At 52.7% G+C, this 13763-nt stretch overlaps 1 long non-coding RNA gene across 2 annotated transcripts; it reads right to left on the bottom strand.

Moving 5' to 3' along the window:
• Positions 1–4810: 4810 nt before the first annotated feature.
• LOC116879479 lies at positions 4811–12694 on the bottom strand. 2 transcript variants are annotated; one of them, XR_004385033.1, is made up of 3 exons: positions 12587–12694; positions 8232–8288; positions 4811–4890 (listed from the first exon to the last, which is right to left on the bottom strand). It is a non-coding gene; the product is annotated as an uncharacterized LOC116879479 (long non-coding RNA). The 2 variants fall into 2 exon arrangements; XR_004385034.1 differs by lacking the exon at positions 12587–12694 and adding an exon at positions 10196–10383.
• Positions 12695–13763: the final 1069 nt, after the last annotated feature.

Raw genomic sequence — 13763 nt, 5'->3', positions numbered from 1 at the left:
GTGAAGGCTGCTCATCCTACCTTCTTTCTTCCCTTGGTCCCCACCCTGAGCTTGGCCTCTAGGAGCCACATATTGTTAGTCCTGTCTTATAGATGTGGCAGCTGAGACCAGATAGTCCCCTCTTCTCTGGGCCTTTGTCTCCAGGGAAGCTGGGTCCTCCGCCCACTCCAGAGCCCATGTCCAGCTCACTATCCCCTGCAGACGCCCAGTCTCTGCCCCGGGGGTTGGCACAGGCCGACCCTTGGCAGGAAAGAACCCAGGGGAAATGGAGGGCTGGGTCTCCCCCTGGCGTGGAGAAAGGGCTTGACTGTGTGGGAATGGCTGGAACAGCTGGCCTGACCCATGCAGCTGGCAGCCGAATTGTGAAGCTGGGGAAGTGGGCTTCCTGCAACCTTCCTTCCCCTTCCCTGCTGGGAGGAACGGGTCTCATCACCTCCCTCCCTTGGGCTGCCTGCCACTCCCTGGGTGGATGGGCAGGTGGGCCAGCACTGAATACAAAGGCACTGAATACAAATGGGGGCATTTCAGGCCCTGCCTGTTGGCCAAGAGGGGTACTTCTTGGGGCTCTCCCCATCACCTCAGGGAAACCATGCCTGATCTCAAAGAGGGGGAAGGGCCTGGACACCGGGCCATTCTTGCCTCCTCCCCCAAGCCCCTGCACCCACCCCTGCCTACCTCCACACAGAGACAGCCCCTGGGCATTTAGGGAAGGGAAATCTAGAAGCGGTTCAGAGAGAAGCCAGCGCCCAACTGTAAGGCTGAGGAGAAGGAAGTGCTGGGTGCTGCCCTCACCCACGGAAGCTCCCATGTTAGACCAGGCCTCCTCGGTGTTCCTGGGCCAGTGGCCCCTGGTCCCTTACTTCTGGTGCTCTGCCTGGGGGTAGGGGGTGGTGGTGCAGCTGGGCGCCACCAGCACCAGCAGACAACATTGGCCCCAACGGCCTCTCTGATAAGCCTGGGCTCAGCCGGCGGAAGAAGGCTGGTGACCCCACGGCCCCCGGTGGCCTGGCCCTGAGAGCTGTGGCCATTGTGCTTCCAGCGTGTTTACCCCAAACCTTCCTTCCTCTCGCTGCCAGGAGTCTGGAAAGCCTTGGCTCTCTGGGCTCCTGGGAGGGGAGCTTGCGTTTGAACAGGGAGTGACTTCTAGGTTGGTGGAAGCCTCAAAGCCACAGGCACATGGGGTCGGCGGAAGGGGAAGCCAGGGCAGCGATGTGGCTCTCACAGCTTGAAGACGGACATGCTTCTGACCCAGCAATCTACTGCTGGGAAACAGTGGTCAGGAAATAATGGAAAGTTCACACGAGGCATGTGCCTAAGGACACTTCCGTCAGCCCTGCTTACAACTGATACCGGCTGATAGGAGATGGTACAATCCCACAGTGGAGAGCCTGGCAGCAATGTACACAGTGACGGAACAATCATTACGGCCGCCATGATCATTCTAGGACAGGTCCTAGACATGAGCACACCTTTCTCTCAGGTATATACCCAGGGTAGGTTGCTGGCTCAGAGGATATGAGTACGTACAACCCGAGCTGATGTTGCTGAACAGGGAGGGAAGGTTCTAGCATGTTTCACCTCCACCACCGGTGTCTGGGAGCCCCACTGGTCCTGCCCACAACCTTCACCAACACTTAGTATTGTCGGCCTGCTTGTCGGCCTCCTTGGCCTGCTTCGTGTGAGCTTCTCTAATGCATATGGAAAGGGGTTGCGTTGGAGTTTTAATCCGCATTTCTGAATATATGTCAACAGAAAGATGGGTAACAAAGTGGGGTATATTTATAAGGTAGAAATATACACAGCAATGAAAAAGAATGATCTACAGCTACATGGGTGAACCTCAAAGAAACTCCTTCCTTCCTTCCTTTCTGCCTCCTCTTCCTCCTCTTCCTCCTCCTCCAGGCAGCTCTAACAGGGAAACGTGTTTCTTTTTCTCTTTTCCGTGGATGAGATTCTTGGCAGGAAGAAGGAGGACATCATTTGAACTCAGGTTGGGGTCCTGGTCCTGACGCTGCCACCTTGTGGAAGGATGACCTTGGGGACCGTCACTTGTCCTCTCTGAGTCATAGATTCATCATCACCTGCGAGATGGGACTGCTAACGCCCGCCATGCTAGGTTGCTGGCAGAATCAATGAAGCAAATGACTAGAAATATGTTGGTAAATTGCCGAAGGACAAAAGAATGATCCTCGCCTTAGGAGAGTCTCCACCTAGGATGAGGACAGAGAGACATGCATTAATAGGTGTGAGGACAACAATACGACCACCGACATTAGCATTCCAGGTGCACTCTTGAGTCCTTTCCACACGCTGTCTCTTTGAATCATCGTCACAAGCCGGGGAGCCCGGTTCTCAGACAGGGGCCTGCCTGCTAGAAGCAGGGACAAGCAGGCTCAGCCCTGTGGGGCTGCGAGGGTGGGGAGGGGACACTGGCCTCAGGGAGGGGCTTCTTAGCCACTGGAGGGAGGATCAGGCCTCCTGGCCTCCCTTCCAGGTTAGTTCTCTGCAGCCCACTGCCTCCCCACCCCCTCACTGTGGCTCCATGCTGCCCCTCCTGCCCTCTCTCTGGGAAATCTTGAAGGGGCTATCTGTGCTGGGCTCCCAGATCCCCAGACTCCACAGTCGGAGGGTTCCCCTCCCTAAGCTCCCATCCCCCCTGGTTCACCCTACCCCACCTCCTCTCACATACTTTCACAGCTTAAAGGACCTTGGAACTGCCCTTTACGCAGAGACCAGAAAACTGAAAAGTCCAAGGACTGGTCCAAGGTTGCCCAGCTGGTCCTGGCCGAACCTGGCGACTCAGACTTCCTGGGTCCCCATCCCACATTTTTCCTACCACATACCTCCTGGGGGCTGCCAGTGAGGCTGACCGGGCTGAGCTCTGTGCCCTGTGGGCTCTGGGGTCCAAAAAAGACCAAGATAGTCCTTCCAGTCTCTGGGGTTGAGCCAGGGTGGAAGCAACAGGACCTGAGGCTTTTCCCACCAATAAAGCACCTTTTTTCCCACTTCTGTCTTTGGTTGCTCTATTTTCTTCCTTCCTTGTCTGCAGTCATTTCAGCCTCTCCCAGTGTTGGCTTTGTGCAACCCCCCTGGTGGCCGTGGTCATGCCAGGGGCGCCATTGTGCTGTTTGTCATCACATGGTGGGGGGGGGGTGTGCAGCGCGTGTATGTGATGAGAATGTGTGGTGGCACATTGGTTGGTGTAGGCATCTGTCCATCTGGCTGTGATGTGACTCAAATGCTGAGGCTCACAGGCCCTCTCTAGCCCTCCCCAGCTCCCAGCAGCTGTATCCTGACCCCTGGGAAAGAATGTCCCTGGCAGCCGCAATGCCCACCCCAGGCTGGAAGCCGCAGCACAGGTGGGGACACTGTGTCCAACTGGCCCTGTGACAGGGCCTCCCAGGAGAAGCCTCCCCTCCAGGGTCCCCCATTAGTGCTGCCTGCAGCAGCTGTCGCCCTGAGATAGGACTGGCCTGAGAGGAAGTGCCTGGAGGCCAGGGAACCAGTCCATGGGAAACTTCCTGTGTCTTGCCTTGTGCTCTGTTGAGGGGAGTGGGGTTGGCCAGGAACCTTCCTGCCCGGAGGCCGGGGCTCCATCACCTATGAGTCCCTTGTGCCCCCTCAACAGATATGTCCTCAGCACCCACAATGTGCCGGGAGCTGGGGTCATGCCAAGGAGCTTGAGTGTGAGCAAGTGGAAGTTTCCACAGGAGGCCTGTGCTATCTGGGAGGAAGGGCTTCTTCTGGAGAAGAGTGCCGTGGGTATGAAAGGTCCAAAGTCCATTGCACTAAGGGGATAAAACCCAGACACATTCCACTCTCGGATCAGACTGGTGAGAAAAGCCCAGAAACACAGTTTTGGTGACTTAGAGCAAGCCATGTGTGCTTTGGGGAAGGCGGGGGACATCTGCAACTGGCATTCAAGGATGGGCCAGAGGCAACAGGGAGGGTGGAAAGGGCTTCTGGAAAAGGCATAGTAAAAGCAAAGGAGTGGCCATTGGGAGAAGGCACTTCTGGTTTAGCTGTGGGACCCCTGGTGAGGCCAGCATATGGATGGACATCTGTTTGTGAGAGGCAGTGATTCTGGGGAGAGGGCCTTGGCAAGAGGTAGTGAGGCTGAAGGCTTCAGGAAGGAGGGGATGGCTGAGATGGGGGAGAAGGGAAGATGACATCCATGAACCCTGGAAGGTTCTCCACTCGCTGCCTTGATCCTGAAGGCCCAAGGCACAGGGCTGGTGGGCACGGTTGTGCTGTCACCGAGAGAGCAGGGACCCTCGGCTCATGCCAGTGAGGGTGCGCAGGGCTTAGACCAGGGAAACAAGTTGGTGCCTCTAGGGAAATCCAAGCCTGGCCTCACCTTCTTCTGGCCCCTCTTCTTCAGCCTCAGGGGAGGCCCTCGTTCCCATATCAGTCACATCTGTTGGAGCACAGAGCTGAGCAGAGGGCTCATTTTGCTAGGAATTGTGCCGTGTGATCTCACATGAATCACTCCCCGTTCTTGGGCTGTTGGTGTCGTCATCTATACACTGAGGGGCTTGGGCTCTGTGGGATCTCACGTCGTTCCCACCTTAGTTGCCAGCTCTGGTTAACTGGTAAGACTCTGGAGGACTGTGACCCCAAGTCCAGGCTGGGAGGGATAGATGCCTTGATCCATCAGTAATGTCTGCTGTGGTCTCCTGGTGTTGGCGACGGTATACATGCCTTCCTACCTCCCGTCTTCACTGTCTCGATGGCCATGTTTTAATGGGGGGGGGGGGCTCAGAGAGGTGGGGAAGAGAACCAACCTTCTGTAAGAAGTGCTTCTCCAAAGATTTGTGACAACTCTTGTGTGTGTTCCCCCAGGGCAAACATCTAGAAGAAGACAGCTGTCCCCAAGCATCTCCCACTTGTCTGTGAACAGACAAAAGCATGACCACAGTTTTGTAAGCAAGAAGAGAGAGGGTAAACAAGCCCAAATCTGATTTATTGGCTCATTTGTTTTTCTGGAATTTTGGATAAATTTGCACCTGGTTGCATTTCTGTATAGCCAATATGAAGAAAATTTCTGTCGCTGTTGTTGCTTTGTTTTTTGCTGAAAGAGAAAAAAGAAATCCATAAATATTGTCAAGAAAGAAAAGAAGAGACCAAGAAAAGTTGATGGGTTATGTAATTAGGCTTACAAAGAAACTAAAATCTTAAGAACTTTAATCAGAAAATAGGATATGTTGGTCACATCCTTGTGTATGTTAGCATTCATGCATTTGCGAATGTGGCATACGTGTACAGTGCATTTATGTTCACATGTGTGATATAAACGTGGCACAGATCTGTGTGTAGTGTGTGTATGTGTGTGTGCGTGTGTATGTCTATGTCTGTGTCTGTGCGTAGGGATGTCTGTAGAGCATAGAAATGTATGTTTGTATTCTGTGTCCGTGCTGTGTGGGGAATTATGCTGTGTGCATACTGAATATAGCAGACCTCAGAATGGCGTATATGTGGGTAGGCTATGTGTACATCATATACGTGTGCGGGATCCGTGAGCACGTGGTATTCTTGCTCTGTGACGTGCTGGCCTTGAGCAGGGCCCGGTGATGACGTCACGTAACATCAGAGTTTGAAATACCTCCCTGTGGAGCCCAACAGAGACTGAGAGCCAAAAATCTTGAGTCTTTTTTCGTGTTTGCTCTTCCGAGAGGAAATCGGGAATTGCTGGGGCCTGTTTTACCAACTGAAATCCAGACCAGCAGAAGAATGACTGCAGTCCCGAGGAAACCCAGTGGCCAGCTCAAGAGGTGGGCTTAAAAAGCTTACCATTCGCAGTTTCCAAGAAAAATTGCTCACCAAACTTTTCAGACTTTTTCTCCCCTTTAACAAAGATGGGAAAGTGTTCCCAGTGGCCTTTTCTGGGGGAAATCGAGCAATTTCCATGATGGATTTGGGACACTCTTTCCCCCCTTTAAAGAAGTAAATCCTGTGGTAGCAAAGGGAAGGTTAACAGACATCTAGAGCTTTCTGCACAACTGTTGATAGTAAGGGTCGTGTGTCCAACAGCATATTGGAGGCCACAAAATGCAGCCAATCTATTTCTTTTGACTGTATTCAGGCAAACTTCCCAGAGGATTTCATTCCCTCAGGCCCGGGGTGGGTGGGTAGTAGCAGAGTGGGGAGTAAAGACCCCTTTTCCCTGTGCTCTTGCAAAAGTAAAGGCAACTTCTTGTCAAGAAGGGTTATGGATAGAAATGTAGTGATCCGAAGGGACACCTGCACCCGAATGTTTATAGCAGCAATGTCCACAATAGCCAACTATGGAAAGAACCTAGATGTCCATCAACAGATGAATAGATAAAGAAGATGTGGTGTATATATACAATGGAATACTATCAGCCATCAAAAGTAATGAAATCTTGCCATTTGCGATGACGTGGGTAGAACTAGAGGGTATTATGCTGAGCGAAGTAAGTCAATCAGAGAAAGACAATTATCATATGATCTCCCTGATATGAGGAATTTGAGAGGCAACGTGGGGGGCTTGGGGGGCAGGGAAGTAAAAGAGGAAACAAGATGGGATTGGAAGGGAGACAAACCATAAGAGACTCTTAATCTCATAAAACAAACTGAGGGTTGCCAGAGGAAGGGGGTAGGAGAGGGCGGTTGGGTTATGGACACTGGGGAGAGTATGTGCTATGGTGAGTGCTGTGAAGTGTGTAAGCCTGACAATTCACAGACCTGTACCCCTGGGGCTAATAATACATTATATGTTAATAAAAAATTAAAAAAAAAAAAAAAGAAGATTTATGGAGCAGAGCCCTTCCTGCTCCCTAGCTTCCTAGGACTGTGCTGTGAGCCCTGTAACAACAGTCATGAATGTTTCTGCTGAGTGGAAGGGACAGTCCCCAGGGGCAAGGTTGTTCCTGGCATAGGGCCTGCTACCTAGTAGGTGTCCAGTAGATAGCTATTGAATGAATGAGTGGCTCAGGAGATGAGCATCCAAGAGAAACACCCTGGTTTACCCCCGTTGCCAAGCAGAGCTTCCAGGGCAGGGCTGGGGGCGGACGGGACTGCCTGTCCAGCTGTTGGATTTCCCCCCTCCTCTTTTCCGGCCCCTCTCCCAGAATCTCAGCTGGTTCCCACGCCCTCAGTTGGGGAGCTTCTGCTGTCATTGTTCAGCTGTTATCAGTGCCTGGCCTCTGCTCACCTAGATCTTTCACTGGACCAGGAAAAGGGGAAGGACAAGGCAGAGTAGGAAGGGGAAGCTTCAGGGACTGATGTGGGAAAGAATCACAGTCAGAATGGGCTCATCTGGTGCAGCCTCAGGTGAGAAGCCAAGGTTTGAGGAGGTAGGAGGACATTCCCAAGGTTACACGGATGGTGCAGAATAATAGAAGAACTTCCCACCTGGAGTCCTAAAGCTGATGGTCATTGGGTCCCCTCCATAAACCCAGGGGCCACGCAAATGTTCACATTCTTCTTGTGAGTCTCAAGGCAAACTAGTTACAAGAAGTGGGCAGAGCTAAGGAGTACAATAAGATATTGGGGAAAGTCTAGTTTGCAACATATTATCTCATAATGTGGTCGATATTACTTCTACCATAATTCTGATGATCCTTATTATTCAGGTCATGATCTCAGGGTCCTGGGATCAAGCCCCGAATCAGGCTCTTTGCTCAGCGGGGAGCCTGCTTCCCCCTCTCCCTCTGCCTGCCTCTCTGCTTACTTGTGATCTCTGTCTGTCAAATAAATAAATAAAATCTTTAAAAAAAAAAGTGATTGTTGAAATTTAAAACTCAGTGGGATAAACAGAGCCAGAGAAGGAGATCTGAGAATTTACCCAGAATGCAGCACAAAGAGGTAAGAGGGAGAGGGAGAGAGGATAGAAGGAGAAGGTCCAACCTATGCCAAGTAGAATCCCAGGAAGAGAGATTGGAAAGAATGAGGGGCAATATTCAGAGAGACAATGGCTAAGGAATTCTAGAACTGAAGACAGAAATGAGTTTTCATAGAGCAGAATCATGCCAAACTCTGGGGCATATCATGGGGCAATTCCAGATCACAAAGAGAAGCCTTCCTGAGCTCCTTGCTTCCCAAATCCTTCTCTTCTGCTCTCTGACAGGCCAAACCACTGTGACTTTGCATTTGCAAGGTATTGCTTCCACTCTCCATTCTTTGGTGGGCAAGTTTTGCCTCAACCATGAACCTAGGAGCTTTCTGAAGGCAGGCCCACTCTGCAGTCCTGGGGAAGGATGGCAAAATACCTAGTCAGAGATAGTCCTGGGCCCATGGCTCAACTCCTCCTGTCTCAGTTTCTTCACCTGTAAAATGGAATTAGAAATACTTGGACAGAGCATTCTGAGATTTACACATGGGGTGATTTCCTCCCACACTGTGTTCCTGTTCTGTTTAATTTATAATAGCATTTTAATGTCACTATTTTTATTTCTAGATTCTACCCCCCACCCCTGATCAATTCTGCCTCTTTTCTTTTTCTTCATATATTCATGGGGAAAAAAAGAAAGTAAAAAAAAAAAAAAAAAAAAAAAAGAAAGGGCGCCTGGGTGGCACAATCAGTTAAGCGTCTGCCTTCAACTCAGGTCATGATCTCAGGGTCCTAGAATCGGGCTCTCTGCTCAGTGGGGAGCCTGCTTCTCCCTCTCCCTTTGCTGCTCCCCCTGCTTGTGTGTACTCTTTCTCTCTCTCTCTGTCAAATAAGTAAATAAAATCTTAAAAAAAAAAAAGTAAAAGCATATATTCATGAAGAACCATAAAGTGTTGGCTCTCAGATCTAGTTTTAGCAGCAGAGGCCTTTCATCAAATAAAAATATATTGTTGGAGACCCAGTTCCAGCAGAATAAAGGAACCGCTGGTTGAATTGGGGTGGGTGGGGTGGGATGGAGACCCAGAGTTCAGCTGACTCATTTCCCCCTTTCCCTCATACCACCCCTGTGGCACATGGCTGGAACAAAGTTAGAAAACCACCCTCAAAAGCTTTAAAGCAGCATTCCCCAAAATGTGTATCTGGGAACCCTACTTCATAGTGTCCCATGACAAAGGGGTTCTGTGGTTGAATACATTTGAGAAACACTGGATTAACAAAGCGCATTGAGTCTCTGAAGGATTTCTTTGAGAATTTAATACTTACACTGAGCCCTGGGAGTCTTAAAGAGGGTAACTGATGTGCTAAGTTCTGCAAACCTACCGTTTTATCCAAAATTACCCCGTAGGGGCGCCTGTGTGGCTCAGTCTATTAAGTGTCTGCCTTTGGCCCAGGTCATGTCCCTGGGGTCCTGGGATCGAGCCCTACATCGGGCTCTCTGCCTGATGGGGAGTCTCCCTCTCCCTCTGCCTGCTGCTCCCTCTGCTTGTTCTCTCTCTCTCTCTCTGACAAATAAATAAATAAAATCTTAAAAAAAAAATTACCCCTGTAGGCTGGTGTTGTGTAGAACACACCAGGAAAATGCTATACTGGATAATAGTAATAATAATAGTAATTTTTACTATGTCCCCCTTCAAGATCTATAAGACTAGACACTGAAGTAAGAGGTGAGTCCATTATTACTTTGGATTGAATATGAGCTTTAGTCTTTTCTGACCTTCCCCCCCACACACCCCCCACTCCGCCATTTAGAAAAGACCTGTGGGAAGCCCAGCAATTTCCAGGCCTTCTTTCTTCCCATCTCTCTTCTGCAGCCACAAACACAGCCTGCCTGGGCATGGACTTGAGTGAGCCCCCATTTCACTGGTCAGTTCTTTTGACACCTCAGACTGGGGGCCACCTTTGTCCCAGGGCTGAGCCGACCCTTTGGCCCAGGCAGCAGGCCCCAGAGCCCTGGCTTGGCCCGTGAGAGCTATGGGAAACTTGGTTCCCACTTGCCCACCCCCTTCCTGGCAGCCCAAAAGGCTGCCCAGGCTTTTCTTTCCTCTTCTTACTGGCAGGAAGAATTTCTGGAAGTGCGGCTGGGCCAGTGACAATGAGGCAGGATGCCCATCCCCCTTACCAGCCCAGAGGAGCAGGCAGAGCCCTGCCCCCTCCCAGGGCTGGGGCTCACAGAGGTAAGCCTCCCTGCCTGCCCAGCCCCACCTTGGGCTCTGGGAACAGGACAGACCCCTGCACAGGGCTGGGAAGCAGGGTTGGGTGCACTGGAGCGTCTCTCCAGAGGCGGAATCCCACAGTGGGTCTGTCAGGTCTACCCCCCACAGTTTTTTCCTCTTCCTTTCATACCTTGAACAGACAGCAAGGGGTGGGTCTGTGGGCAGATCTGTCTCTGGGGGTCTAGAGTCCGGTCAGGTGGTCCAACACACAATTTTGAGAATGTTGATGAAATCTCTTCAGGCTTTGACGGGCACGGAGGCTGTGGAAAGGTCTAGTCCGGACTGGGAATGAAGGACCATCTGCCCCCAGGGCCTAGGGCCTCAGGGCAGCCACCCGCACTCCCCACCCCGTAGGTCCCCTGGCTTACTTTGTTTCTCTTTTCGGTACCCTTGTTACTATGGCTACAGCCACATCACTCAGCCATCCTTCCTCAGGGGAAGATGAGCAGGAATTTTCGAACTTTAAAAAAGTTGTCATTGTCTGGGATGCCTGGGTGGCTCAGTCAGTTAACCATCTGCCTTTGGCTCAGGTCATGATCCCAGAGTCCTGGGATCGAGCCCCGCATCGGGCTCTCTGCTCAGTGAAGAGCCTGCTCCTCCCTCTCCCTTTGCCTGCTGCTCTGTTTTCTTGCGGGCTCTCTGTATCTCTCTGTCAAAAAAAAAAAAAAAAAAAAAAAAAAAGTTGTTATTGTCTGAGGGGAAGCAGCCAAAATAAAGAGATGTATTATGTGTGCACTGGACTTGGCTTTCCCTAATAAATGAATGGGCTTTCCAAAGAAAGTATTCAAGGAGGAATCCGGAGGAGGAAGGAAGCTTTCCCTTAGCCCCACAGTGCCCTAATGCCTAAACCACATGCCTCAGCTTGGGCTCCTGGAGGGCTGGAGCCCTGCTGCTACCCTCTGACTGGAGCATGACGGTGCAGAGACCCTGCCCCATCCCCCAGGCCTGAGCAGCCCTAAAGAGCCCAAGAAAGGTCCCAGGATGTTACAAGGACCAGTGTCCCTTCAGGCCTGTAATTCTCCAACTCCCTCCGACCCCATGTACATACGAGGCTTCTTGTCCCTGTCTCACCTTGGCTCAGGTGTTTCCCTGAGCCTGGAGCACCCGTTCCATCCCTTTACTTACCAGTTGTTACTGTCCTTCCTAGCCCAGGACTGGTCCTGCCTCCCAGCAGCCTGCCCTGACTGCCCCACCCCACGCTGGCCTCTCTTCCCTCTTCCCTGCCCTGTGGTCCCTCCGTGGCCATGTGCCTGTCACTTCGTGGGGACCGACACCTCCATGCTCAGCCCCACACAAACACAGCAGTTGGGGAGGAGGGCCAGCGTGGCAGAATGATGGATGAGGCTGTCGTGGCTCCCTTCCCCGCTGTGGCTGTGGTTAGATCTCCCCTAGAAGAAGCCTGATATTTTCCAGGAATTTCCTGAAGGGAGGGGACCAAGCATTCCGGAATGAGAGCCAGCTGTGGAGTTGAGGCCTGGGGGTGAGGAGCAGGACTCTGGGCTTCCTGGCTGAGTCAGCGACCATCCCCAGGTAATTTATGGGCTGAGTCAGGGCTGGGGGCCATAGAGGTAGGGAGAGCATGGGGGCGAGGGTGGGGGAAGGTTGGGGGGCAGGGTGCCTTTAGGCAGCCTGTCAAGGGGAGGGCAGCCTGACTGGCTGGAAGGGAGTCTGGCTGAGTCGGGCACAGACGCCTTCTCCTCACCAGCTTTGCTCCCTTGCCTGGAGTCTGCCAAAGCAGCAAGACCAAAGGAGGAGCCGGAAGATGGATAGAAGGCTGCAGAAGGGGAGAAGCCTCTGGCCGGCCTTGGGGGCTCAGGAAGACAGAGGAGGCCAGGCTGGAAGTGAGTGGGCTTGGGTAGGCCTCAGGGCTGAGCTGGGGCTGAGGAGAGCTGCTGGCTCTAGCATCCAGGTCTGGGAGCGGTCTGCTCCTCCTTCCTCCCTGGTCCTGCCCCCACTTTCTCAGCTGAAGAAGGCCGTCTGGCTTCCATTCATCTTCTGCCGTGGACCTGCCGGGTGACATGGGCTTGGGCCTCCTCCTTTCCTCACTTGGACAAGAGGGCTGGCTCCTCTAAGCCCTGAGTGGAGCCACTCGGATGCACTTGGGGAGTCCAGTCTGATGGTGGTAGCCTGCAAAGCAAGGCTCAGCAGAAGCCGGTCTGGAAGAGCTGCCACCTAAGGCCCACTGTAGGCCCTGACCTGGAATGTCGATGGGGCTGGGATAGGAGAGGGGACTGGGAGGCTGTGCCTGGTTAATGTCCCCTCCAGGCCAGAGGAGCTGGGGGGGCGGGCAGCACAGCATGTGTCGTCACACACATACACCCTACACACCCCCAATTCCCAGAAAAAACCCATGTCTGTCCGTCTCACCCAGTGCTGAGCCTGGGGTCCCACAGGAAGACAGGTCCTGACACGTGCTCCAGGGAGGAACCCTCTCCTGCTGACAGAGCGAGGCAGAAGTGTCCCCTGGGGGAAGGGACCCAGCTTTCCATGTCATCCTTGCATATCTGTCACATCGTCGTACCTGTGGTGGTGGCAGAATCATCCCACGGAAGAGTCCAAGCAGGGCAGGCTGCTGTGGGGTTGGGGCTCCACTGGCCCTGGTCTCAGCATCTCAGGGGGCTCCCAGATATTTGAGTGTCTTGCTCTGGCTCCCTATGCCGAAAAGGAGCCTCCATGAGAACTTTGCAACCAGACACGAGATCTGAAGAAGAATTTGGGGGATTGTGATGCCATATTAAAGACACACACACACACACAAATCCACATTTTCTATATGACGGAAGAACTGCTTTTCTTGCTAAGAATAGTAATGATGAAATTGAATCTGGACAGAAGGGGGCGGAGCACATATGCTGGTCAGTGACAATAGCCTGACCCCAGACCATTCTCGCCCCGTCGCCACCCGGTCCTGTCAGGCCCCTGTGCTGAGAGAGGTGGTTGGGTTCTAGAATAAGTTGGAATCCAGCTGACAGGATTCTCTGATGGATGGGGCATGGGATCTAAGAGAAAAGACACAGGGACCACTCCAAGGTTTTGGTCAGAGCAACAGAAGGGCTGGAGTCACCACAGACTGAGACGGAGAATGCATTTTGTTGTACGTTTAACAGATTGCTTTTATTTTGAAAGTCCAGGAATTGGAAATGGCTGGAACTGAGCAGGGCATCTCTGGGGTCCCTGCCCACAGGGACCTCTGGTTCATCACACAACCCACCGCAGGCCTAGGGGCTCCCAAGAGGCCCTGGTACAGAAACCGGGAGGCTTACCTTCTTGCCTCTGGTATGGGGGAGAGAAGTGGTGGTGGGAAAGGGTCTGACCCTCTCGAGTCCGCTGGGCTGGCCCAGGAGACCCGGGGCCCAGGAAGGCGGTGACGTGTGTGGGCCTCTGTCTACACAGACCCACCTTTGGCCCACAGAGGCCCTTTCTCCTCAGACCTGGTGTGCTGTTGCGGCCAGGACCTTCTAGAGGAAGCATCCACAGGAGCCTGAGACTATACTTGGATTCTCCAGCCACAAACCCCTGCAGGCCTGGCCGGCCAGAGACGTGCCCATGCATCCCAGCAAGCAAGCGCATGGGGACTCATGGCCGGAGAGGCTGTGAGGATGGCTTTGTGAGGCCGTTCATGTTGGCCCTGCCAAGTCCCCCTGCCAGGAGAGGCCAGTTTGACTGCCAAGCCTCCTGAACTTACGTTACCTGAGAAA

Source organism: Lontra canadensis, unplaced genomic scaffold (assembly GCF_010015895.1).
Source record: "Lontra canadensis isolate GAN:19392208 unplaced genomic scaffold, GSC_riverotter_1.0 scaffold61, whole genome shotgun sequence".
Classification (NCBI taxonomy): Eukaryota; Metazoa; Chordata; class Mammalia; order Carnivora; family Mustelidae; genus Lontra; species Lontra canadensis.
Note: the sequence above shows the minus strand (reverse complement) of the source record. Positions and strands in the feature narration are given on the sequence as shown.